The sequence below is a fragment of the Dama dama genome, chromosome 22, assembly GCF_033118175.1.
Source record: "Dama dama isolate Ldn47 chromosome 22, ASM3311817v1, whole genome shotgun sequence".
In the NCBI taxonomy this organism is placed as follows: Eukaryota; Metazoa; Chordata; class Mammalia; order Artiodactyla; family Cervidae; genus Dama; species Dama dama.
The window spans coordinates 18,464,347-18,476,845 of NC_083702.1; positions in this window are offsets into that span (position 1 = coordinate 18,464,347).

A 12,499-nucleotide genomic window follows, 5' to 3' on the forward strand; every position below is an offset into this window, starting at 1 on the left:
TTGGCCTGCACCCCAGAGGCTACAAGGCCTACACTTGCCCAGCATTAAGACCAATGAAAGAGCCCAGAGTCAACAACTGAGACATCAGCCGTTTAGTGGTTGAGAGTGGAGCTTTCGTGTCTGAAGAAAGGTCCTGGAGCGACACCCTATGGCATGTGGCCGACATGGCAGGCAGGACATGGCAGCAGTCTTTGCTCAAAATCTGATACCTTTTAAGTAAAATGGGTATTGACTCTGCTGTCCCCTAACGTCACAGCAGGCAGACTGAAAACAGAGGGCAGACAGACTGAAAACCACAATCACAGAAATCTAACCAATCTAATCACATGGACCACAGCCTTGGCTAACTCAACGAAACTATGAGCCATACCCTGTAGGGCCACCCAAGACAGATGGGTCATAGTGGAGAGTTCTGACAAAATGTGGTCCACTGGAGAAGGGAATGGCAATCCACTTCAGTATTCTTGCCTTGAGAACCCCAAGAACAGTATGAAAAGGCAAAAAGATAGGACACTGAAAGATGAACTCCCGAGGTCGGTAGGTGCCAAATATGCTATTGGAGATCAGTGGAGAAATAATTCCAGAAAATATGAAGAGATGGAGCCAAAGCAAAAATAACACCCAGTTGTGGATGTGACTGGTGATGGAAGCAAGGTCCAATGCTGTAAAGAACAATGTTGCATAGGAACCTGGAATGTTAGGTCCATGAATCAAGGCAAATTGGAAGTGATCAAACAGGAGATGACAAGAGTGAACATCAACATTTTAGAATTCAGCAAACTCAAATGGACTGTAATGGGTGAGTTTAACTCAGGTGACCATTATATCTACTACTGTGGGCAAGAATCCCTTAGAAGAAATGGTGTAGCCATCATAGTCAACAAAACAGTTCTAAATGCAGTACTTGGGTGCAATCTCAAAAACGACAAAATGATCTCTGTTCGTTTTCAGAGCAAACCATTCAATATCACAGTAATCCAAGTCTATGCCCGACCTGGAATGCTGAAGAAGCTGAAGCTGAATGGTTCTATGAAGACCTACAAGACCTTCTAGATCTAACACCCCAAAAAAGTTGTTCTTTTCATTATAGGGGACTGGAATGCAAAAGTAGGAAGTCAAGAAACACCTGGAGTAACAGGCAAATTTGGCTTTGGAGTACAGAATGAAGCAGGGCAAAGGCTAATAGAGTTTTGCTAAGAGAACACACTGGTCATAGCAAACACCCTCTTCCAACAACACAAGAGAAGACTCTACACATGGACATCACCATGTGGTCAACATCAAAATCAGATTGATCATATTTTTTGCAGCCAAAGATGGACAAGCTCTATACAGTCAGTAAAAGCAAGACCAGGAGCTGACTATGGATAAGATCATGAACTCCTTTTTGCCAAATTCAAACTTAAATTGAAGAAAGTAGGGAAAACCACTAGACCACTCAGGTATGATCTAAATCAAATCCCTTACCATTATACAGTGAAAGTGAGAAACAGATTTAAGGGACTAGATCTGATAGAGTGCCTGATGAACTATGGATGGAGATTTGTGACATTGTACAGGAGACAGGAATCAAGACCATCCCCAAGAAGAAGAAATGTAAAAAAGCAAAATGGCTGTCTGAGGAGGCCTTACAAATAGCTGTGAAAAGAGGAGAAGCGAAAAGCAAAGGAGAAAAGAAAAGATATACCCATTTGAATGCAGAGTAATGGAGTCACAAAGAGTCGGACACGACTGAGTGACTGAACTGAACTGAATGTCACAGCAATTCAGGAGATTAAATTATTTCTCCTGTGCTCAGTCGCTCAGTCATAGACTCTTTGCAACCCCATGGACTATAGCCTGAAAGGTTCTTCTGTCCATGAGATTTCCCAGGCAAGAATACTGGAGTGGGTTGCCATCTCCTCCTTCGGATCTTCCTGACCCAGGGATCAAACCCGAGTCTCTTGTGTCCCTTCATTGGCTGGCGGGTTCTTCACCACTAGTGCCATCTGGGAAGCCCAAATAAAGCTCAGGAAACAGCAAAAAACTGTGAGAAGCTAGAAAAACTTAAAGCTTGGTAACTGTATTCAACAGGCAGATCTATGCTATGGCAGCAAATAGCCTCAGGCTTAGTGACTTAAAACCATTAAAAAATGGATTTCTCACTCACACTACATATCTTGTAGGGGGCCAGTGTAAGAAAAGCAGGAGAGACTCCATTTTGAAACCTATCATCCATCTTGAAAACAGAATGCAAACTGGGCCTGAGCCCTGCCCAAGAATGAGGAAACTGTCGCTAATGAAAATCAGGTCTCCTGGAGACTTCTCTCCCTACCATGGCAAACAGATATCATAGTTGAGGTCAGGCTGCACCTGTGAGATTAACCATGGAGACATCCCCCTTGTGTGATTATTGTCCACCCCCCCCACACACACACACACACATTAATTGTTTATTCTCCTAGCACCTACTTGTTGTGAAACTTAGTCAAATACTACAAAAAGGTTGCTAACATGTAACTAGTCATGTAGCCGGGGGTATAAAACTGGGCCTCTCAGAAACATTAGGGTCCTTGTTGGGAACTGATTCCCCTTGGATCCGCTGGCATAATAAACTGTACGCCTCTGTCTTGAGTGTCCTCCGGGGTGTGTTTTGCAACTCCGGATTCCACAACATTTCGACAACTGTCGGGGTGAGAAGAGTATGAAACTCTACCCTGTATAGTCATTCAAGCTGGGCTGACAGCTGTTCCATTATCAGTTGATATTGACAGCTCAAGAGCAGGCTTCAGATTTTGCTGCAGTCAGGTAAATAAGTACCAAAGGATCTCACCAGCAATGCACTTATCTTTTCTTGGGTAAAAACCTAGGAGTGGGCAGGACTTTCCTGGTGATCCAGTAGCTAAGACTCCACACTCCCAATGCAAGGGGCCCAGGTTTGACCCCTGGTCAGGGAACTAGATCCTGCATGCCACAACTAAGACACAGTGCAGCCAAAGAAATATTTTTTAAAAAGCAAAAATGAAAAAACTAGATGTGGGATGGCTGAATCATATGTGTAAATAATTTCAAGGGTTTGTTTACATTTTTAAGAAACTATCAAATGGTTTTGCAAAGCAGTTGTATTATTGTACATCCTCAGCAACAGCATGTGAGCATTCCAGTCACTCCGCATCCTTACTAATATTTGGAATAGTCAGACTTTTAAATTACACATTCTAATAGGTAAAGAGTGATCTCTCATTAAGATTTAGACTTGCATTTCTCTAACAACTAATGGTACACAGCTTCTTTTCATCTGTTTAATTGCTATTGGTCATTCTTCTTCGGCGAAATGTCTGGTTCAAGTCTAATTCAAGTTTGCCCATTTTTAGAACTGTATTATTTATTTTCTTACTGTTGAATTTTGAGTTCTTTGCACATATAAATATGTCTTTTATCAGATATGTAAATAGCAAATGTTTTTGTCATTTAGCCGCTAAGTCATGTCCGACTCTATTGCAACCCCAAGGACTGAAGCCTCCGGGTTCCTCTGCCCATGGAATTCTCCAGGTAAGACTACTGGAGTGGGCTGCCAGTCCCTTCTCAGTGGGATCTTCCCGACCTAAGGATCCAACCTGCGTCTCCTGCTGCTCCTGCCTGCATTGGCAGGTAGATTCTTTACTGCTGAGCCACCAAATTAAATATTATCCAGCCATAACTGTTTGGCTTAATAATAGTGGCTGGAGAAGGGATCAGCTACCCACTCCAGTTTTCTGGCCTGGAGAATTCCATGGACAGAGGAAACTGGCAGGCCATGGGATTGCAAGGAGTCAGACATGACTGAGCGACTAACGCTTTCACATTCACAGAAGTATTAGCTAATGCTTAGTGATAATCATGTTGCAATATGTAAATGTATCAGATCAACATGTCGTACACCTTAAATTTACACAATGTAATATGCCATTTATATCTCAATACAAATTACACTAAAAAAAAAAGTGGTGGGGCTTCCCTGGTGACTCAGTGGTAAAAAATCTGCCTTCCAATGAAGGAGACATGAGCTCAGTCCCGGATCTGGGAAGATCCCATATGTCACAGAGGAACTAAGCCTGTGCACCGCAACTATTAAGCCTGTGCTCTAGAGCCCAGGAACCACAACTACTGGGCTTCTTTGTGTTCTGCAGCAAGAGAAGCATCTACAATGAGAAATCTGCACACCACAGCTGGAGAGCAGCCCCCACTCTCTGAAACTAGAGAAAAACCCATGCAGCAAAAAAGATGCAGCACAGCCAAAAATAAACAACTAAATACAATTTTTTTAAAGTGGTGTTTTGTGGAAGGATATATAATGAGAAATCTCAGAAACATCTCTTTCAAAGAAAAGAGATGGTAAATGATGATGCCAATATTTTGTAGTAACTATAAATGGAAAAGAACTTCTCATATTGCATAGAATTTAAAATTTTTTATAAAATGAACAACATGTTTTATATAGGATTCATATTTATGCAAGTTTATGTCCTTTATTCACAGGATAATCTCTTTAGAAGCAGAAGCCCACAGGTTTATCAGTTCAGTTCAGTTCAGTCACTCAGTCATGTCCAATTCTTTTGCAATCCCATGGACTGCAGCAAGCCAGTCTTCCCTGTCCATCACCAACTCCCAGAGTTTTTTCAAACTTATGTCCATTGAGTCAATGATACCATCCAACCATCTCATTCTCTGTCATTCCCTTCTCCCGCCTTCAAACTTTCTCAGCATCAGGGTTTTTTCCAGTGAGTCAGTTCTTCACATCAAGTGGCCAAGGTACTGGAGTTTCAGCTTTAACATCAGTCCTTCCAATGAATAGTCAGGACTGATTGGCTTAAGGATGAACTGGTTGGATCTCCTTGCAGTCCAAGGGACTCTCAAGAGTCTTCTCCAAAATCACAGTTCAAAAGCATCAATTCTGCGGTGCTCAGCTTTCTTTATAGTCCAACTCTCATATCCATACATGACTACTGGAAAAACCATAGCTTTGACTAGACGGACCTTTCTTGGGCAAAATAATGTCTCTGCTTTTTAATATGCTGTCTAAGTTGGTCCTAACTTTCTTTCCAAAGAGTAAGCATCTTTTAATTTCATGGCTGTAGTCACCATCTGCAATGATTTTGGAGCCCCCCAAAATAAAGTCTGCCACTGTGTCCACTGTTTCTCCATCTACTCGCCATGAAGTAATGAGACCAGATGCCATGATCTTAGTTTTCTGAATGTTGAGCTTTAAGCCAACTTTTCCACTCTCCTCTCACTTTCATCAAGAGGCTTTTTAGCTCTTCTTTGCTTTCTGCCATAAGCGTGGTGTCATCTGCATATCTGAGATTATTGATATTTCTCCCAGCAATCTTGACTCCAGCTTGTGCTTCATCCAGCCCAGCGTTTCTTATGATGTACTGTGCATATAAGTTGAATAAGCAGGATGACAATATACAGCCTTGATGTCCTCCTTTCCCTATTTGGAACCAGTGAGTTGTTCCATGTCCAGTTCTAACTGTTACTTCCTGACCTGCATATAGGTTTCTCAAGAGGCAGGTCAGGTGGTTTGGTATTCCTATCTCTTGAAGAATTTTCCACAGTTTATTGTGATCCATACAGTCAAAGACTTTGGCATAGTCAATAAAGCAGAAATAGATGTTTTTTCTGGAACTCTCTTACTTTTTTGATGATCCAACAGATGTTGGAAATTATATCTCTGGTTCCTCTGCCTTTTCTAAGACCAGCTCGAACATCTGTAAGTTCACGGTTCACATATTGCTGAAGCCTGGCTTGGAGAATTTTGAGCATTACTTTGCTAGCCTGTGAGATGAGTGCAATTGTGCGGTAGTTTGAGCATTCTTTGGCATTGCCTTTCTTTGGGATTGGAATGAAAACTGACTCCAGTTCTGTGGCCCCTGTTGAGTTTTCCAAATTTGCTGGCATACTGAGTGCAGCACTTTCACAGCATCATCTTTCAGGATTTGAAAGAGCGCAACTGGAATTCCATCACCTCCACTAGCTTTGCTCATAGTGATGCTTCCTAAGGCCCACTTGACTTCACATTCCAGGATGTCTGGCTCTAGGTGAGTGATCACACCATCATGATTATCTGGGTCATGAAGGTCTTTTTTGTACAGTTCTTCTGTATATTCTTGCCTCCTCTTCTTAATATCTTCTGCTGTTAGGTCCCTACCATTTCTGTCCTTTATTGAGCCCATCTTTGCATGAAATGTTCCCTTGGTATGTCTCATTTTCTTGAAAATATCTCTAGTCTTTCCCATTCTATTGATTTCCTCTATTTCTTCACACTGATCACTGAGGAAGGCTTTCTTATGTCTCCTTGCTGTTCTTTGGAACGCTGCACTCAAATGGGTATGTCTTTCCTTTTCTCCTTTGCTTTTCACTTCCCTTCTTTTCACAGATATTTGTAAGGCCTCCTTAGACAGCCATTTTGCTTTTTTGCATTTCTTTTTCTTGGGGATGGTCTTGATCCCTGTCTCCTGTACAGTGTTACAAACCTCCATCCATAGTTCATCAGGCACTCTGTCTATCAGAGCTAGTCCCTTAAATCTATTTCTCACTTTCACTGTATAATTGTAAAGGATTTTATTTAGGTCATACCTGAATGGCCTAGTGGTTTTCCCTACTTTCTTCAATTTAAGTTTGAATTTGGCAATAAGGAGTTCATGATCTTAGCCATAGTCAGTTCCTGGTCTTGCTTTTACTGACTGTATAGAGCTTGTCCATCTTTGGCTGCAAAAAATATGATCAATCTGATTTTGATGTTGACCACATGGTGATGTCCATGTGTAGGGTCTTCTCTTGTGTTTTTGGAAGAGGGTATTTGCTATGACCAGTGTGTTCTCTTAGCAAAACTCTATTAGCCTTTGCCCTGCTTCATTCTGTACTCCAAAGCCAAATTTGCCTGTTACTCCAGGTGTTTCTTGACTTCCTACTTTTGCATTCCAGTCCCCTATAATGAAAAGAACAACTTTTTTGGGTGTTAGTTCTAGAAGGTCTTGTAGGTCTTCATAGAACCATTCAGCTTCAGCTTCTTCAGCATTCCTGTTCAGGGCGTAGACTTGGATTACTGTGATATTGAATGGCTTGCCTTGGAAATGAACAGGATTCATTCTCTTTGCATCCAAGTACTGCATTTACGACTCTTTTGTTGACTATGATGGCTACTCCATTTCTTCTAAGGGATTCTTGCCCACAGTAGTAGATATAATGGTCATCTGAGTTAAATTCACCCATTCCAGTCCATTTTAGTTCACTGAATCCTAAAATGTTGACATTCTCTCACGTCTCCTGTTTGACCACTTCCAATTTGCCTTGATTCATGGACCTAACATTCCAGGTTCCTATGCAACATTGTTCTTTACAGCATTGGACCTTGCTTCCATCACCAGTCACATCCACAACTGGGTGTTATTTTTGCTTTGGTTTCTCTTCATTCTTTCTGGAATTATTTCTCCACTGATCTCCAATAGCATATTTGGCACCTACCGACCTCGGGAGTTCATCTTTCAGTGTCCTATCTTTTTGCCTTTTCATACTGTTCACGGGGTTCTCAAGGCAAGAATACTTGGTTTATAGACAATTTCTTAGTATCAGATCAGACCCAGTGCAGAGCACTGGGGTAGAGAGAAAACACCACATGTAAGAGGAACAGACTTATCAGAAAGAATATGAGTTAATATGTGCCAAAGGAAGTTTTACTGGAGAAACTTTAATTTCCTACCAACCTATCAGTGTGACTGACATTCCTACAGTTTCTTGCATTAGCCATTTGAGGTACTACACTAAATTGGGCCCATAACTCTACATCTGTAACAGTGAAGAACATCTCACCTTAGTCTGTGGACACAAACCTGGAAGGAACAGGAAGAAAGAATCAGTTGTTCTAATTTAAAGGTTTAATTTAATTTCATTTAATTGAAAGGCTTGATTTAACTGGTGATGGTTTAAAGTGATGTTCAGGACTATACCATGGAGTGTCCTTCCAAAGGGCAAGGCCTGCACATTGAGGCATTAGGAAGGCATAGGACAGAAATAAAGGCTCTGAGCAGGGCTAGGAAAACACACGCCAACAATCAGAAAGGGAACTATACTGATGACTGCAAAAACAAACTTTAGCAGCTTCATAATTACGCCTCAAGAGAGGCCTCCTCTGAGAATATACTTGAGCTGAAAACAGATGCAAAATAGTTGGTCCTTCCCACAGGGCCTGTGACTTCCATTGTTTTCATGGAAAATTTTTAATCACTCAGTTAACTTTACTTTTTTTTTTCATTTACTTTCTGACAAAACTTACAGTCATTGAGAAGTTTCTGCCCTGTGAGCCTGCACCTGTCTGGAAGATTCCTCACCTCTAGAGGGAGGCAACTGAGAGGCCCAGGGAGAGATATGAATGGGAATTCCCACTGTTCTTCAAGTTTCAACATGCCTGAAGTTTCACACTGCTGCCTCGAGGTGGATGCTGAATGAAGTCAGAATGTTAGAAAATACAAGTTCAAGGCTAAAAACTTTGAAACACCAAGCCAAAGCCATGAACTCATACAATAAATCCAGTCAAACAATGGTCAATCCAAGGGAAACATCCTAGGCATTATTACTGGGCATGAAATAAATTTCACAGCACAACAATATACAATTGTTATTGTATTGTTATTGTTGTTATACTAGGTAAGTGTTTATCTCAGTGATGAAACAGGAACTTCTGGTTGACATTATACATGCTCAATGGCCAAATGGCTAAAATATAACTGTTGAAAAGTATCTTTGGGAAAAGATCTATTTCCGCTATGAGAGGAACTATTAGGACGTAGCAAAATAACTGGCATCTTGAAAGATAAATGAGGAAAACTGAAAGGAGAGAAAAAATGTTCACCCACTTCACAACTTGTCCTGAGTCTATGAAACAATTTGCTTAAAAAAGAACAATAGATCTTCTATTATGGGAACTTCAGAATATCACTCCCACATCCAGTGACATTAAACCACATTCTTAAATTTTAGAATGTGAAAAAAAATTCTAGAAAAAACCAATTCTGCTATGAAGGAATCTTTGCTTCGGAAGGTAGTAGCCTTCATTATTACAATGAAAGAAAAATAGAAAAACAGAGAATTGTTGTGAAGCCAATTCTTTAGGTTCAAACTTGACTGCTAAGTATGTCAAGTTAAGTAATAGAATTGCCAAGGAATTCACACCCTTAGCTTCTTGGTAAAATTCTGTCGTGTGAACCAGTCAAGCATTCTTCTTGTTGTTCAGTCGCCCAGTCGTGTCCGACTCTGAGACTCCATGCATGCCAGGCCTCTCATAAAAATTAAAATATGTATTAAATATATATATAAATATATTTTTTTAACTTTTGTTGGGGTATAATTTACAATGCTCTGTTGGTTTCAGATGTCCATTAAAGTGAATCTGCCATGCATGTACATATATCCACTCTTTTTTAGCTTCTTTTCTCATAGGCCATTACAGAGTACTGAATAGAGATCCCTGTGCTAAACAGTGGGTCTTTACTTGTTATCTAATTTATAACAAAATATATTAAATAAGATGTTTTTAATAGAAAACACATAAGCCAGATTTTTATATCAATCTGTTGACAAAAATGTGACCAGAGCCTCACAGAAACCTAACCCTGTGTGTTATCACTAGGAGAGCAGTTCAGTGGTCTCCAGTTCCATGTTCCCAGTGATATCACATGATATAAGGACCCTGAATAATGAGAATGAGCTGTGTACACACGTACAGATATTCTATCACCAAATATAGAGTGAGATGAAAGTTTAATGTGAATTTCTGCATTATAATTTAACATTACTAGACAAATACATCGAGTTTCCCAGGTGGCGCTCAGTGCAGGATACATAAGAGACAAGGGTTCAATCCCTGGGTCAGCAAGATCCCTTGGAGGAGGGCATGGCAACCCACTCCAGTATTCTTGTCTGGAGAATCCCAGGGACAAAGGAACCTAGCAGGTTGCGGTCCATAGCGTCACACAGAGCTGGACATGACTGGAGCGACTTAGCACGCATGCAGACAAATGTGTCACAGCATTTCATAATAAGCACCCTGAACTCCTAAAGTAATTGTGAAATGATTTGACAGCCAGCTAGAGCCACACGAGGGCACCATTACTCCAGGAAAGAAATTATATAGAAACGAAATTTATTTAACTTATTTGTTGTTTATTCTCTCATCATTTACTTTATTTTGTTCAATTACACAGCATTCATAGTTCTTAACACATCAGTTGGTACAAGGCAGTCATTCAATAATTTCACTGGACTCAAAATTATATGAAATTTAGCTAGGGAACTTTCTGGCAGTCCCCCCTGGAGGAGAAAATGCAACCTACTCCAATATTCTTGCCGGGAAAATCCCATGGACAGAGGAGCCTGGTCTGTCCATGAGTTTGCAACAAGTCAGTCACAATTGAAGCAACTGAACACAGTCCTGGTGGTCCAGTGGTTAGGACTCTGCACTTTCACTGTTGAGGGTCAGAATTTGATCCCTGGTATGGGAACTAAGATCCCACAAGCTGTGTGACATGGTCAAAAAAAAAAAAGAAAAAGAAATTAGGTAAAAGTGTGGATTCAGTATAGTTACAGATAAATAAGTGAGTGAAAGTCACTCAGTCGTGTCCAACTCTTTGCGACCCCATGGACTGTAACCTGCCAGGGTCCTCTATCCACTGAATTCTCCTGGCCAGAATACAAGAGTGGGTAGCCATTCCCTTCTCCAGGGGATCTGATGCAAATCAGTGAAATGATGATAATGACACAGACACACCCAGAAATACTGTTTAGCTAAATGTCTGGGTATCCCATGATGCAGTCAAACTGACACATCAAATTAACCATCACATTCTGTCTATCCTCAGATTTAAACAATACTAGTATTTACATTCCCCTTGTTTATGACAGTAATAACATCCTGACAAGTCTCTCTGCTTCTCTTTGTCTTCCTTCAGATTATTCTGAGAGTGACTATTTTTGAAACTTGAGTCAGATTGTGTCAGTCTTTTGCTCAAAACCCTGTAATCGTTCTCCATTTCAGTCTGACCAAAAAAAGTCTTTACAACAACCTTCAGTCTCCACATGTTCCAAACACCTTATTTCTCCCTTCTCCCTTCTTCCCTCCCCCTACTATACTCCTCCTCTGTGACCTTCTTTGGTTATCATCCACATTCTGCTTGAAAGTGAAAATGTTATTCACTCAGTTGTGTCCAACTCTGCAACCCCATGGACTGTAGCCCTCAAGGCTTCTCTCTCCATGAGATTTTCTAGGCAAGAATACTGGAGCGGGTTGCCATTTCTTCCTCCAGCAGATCTTCTCAACCCAGAGATGGAACTCACATCTCCAGTGTTGGCAGACAAATTCTTTACCTCTGAGCCACCATTTTTTCTTCAATTAAGAAAAAAAAAAAAATTTACTGTCGCAGCAATTTCTGAGTATCAGTTATTTCCAATGTCTCTATTATTTGGGGTAGCCTGCCATACCACTGCAGCCACAGTGGCCCATGGCCAACTCCAAGTGAAGCTCTAGCAATCAAGAAGTTGGAGGCACTTGCCCTTGTGCATTTTCAATTGAGAAGACCCAACAGAGGGGGAAGCCCAGTCCCTTCCCAGTCCACCTGCCTTCTCCCTTTAAAGATTTTTATGAAGGATTGGTTTATTACTGAAAAATAAGAAATGACCTGAGGATCCAACAGCTAAAACTCTGAGTTCCCAATGCAGGGAGCCCAGATCCCTGGTCAGGAAACTAGATCCCACACACTGCAATGAAGATCAAAGAACCTACATGCGACAACGAAGACCTGGTGCAGTCAAATAAATAAACTTTTTTAAACAAAAAAAAAAAGAAGAAATCAAATGTACAAAGGAATTTCTTGTCCAGAAAAATAAATAAAAAACTGAAAAACTACATCTCCTGCATTTTGGGTAGATTCTTTACCACTGAGCCACCAGGGAAGCCCAAAAATGTCTGGACATTGCTGCATATCCTCAATGGGAAGCAAGCCAAATTACTACCAGTTTATAGCCACTAGGCTATCAGTTATTTGGTTAATTGAAACCTGATGTTATCCAACCTGTATTGAAGATTTTTAAAAAACCAAATTCTTGATATTATTTTGTTTATTCTTTCAGTAAAAAGAATATTGGGGTTTCCCCAGTGGCTCAGTGGTAAAGAATCCGCCTGTCAATGCAGGAGACATGGGTTTGATCCCTGATCCAGGAAGATCCCACATACTTCGTAGCAACGAAGCCCATGTGCCACAAGTACTGAGCCTGTGCTCTAGAAACCGGGAGCTGCAACTATTGAAGCCCAATCACCCTGGAAACTGTGCTCCACAACAAGAGAAGCCACCACATGAGAAGCTGGTGCACTACTACTAGAGAATACTCCTGCTCACTGTGACTAGACGAAAGTCCATGCAGCAGTGAAGACCCAGCACAGCCAAAAATAAATAAATGTCAAAGCTTAAAAAAATTACCTAGGATGAAC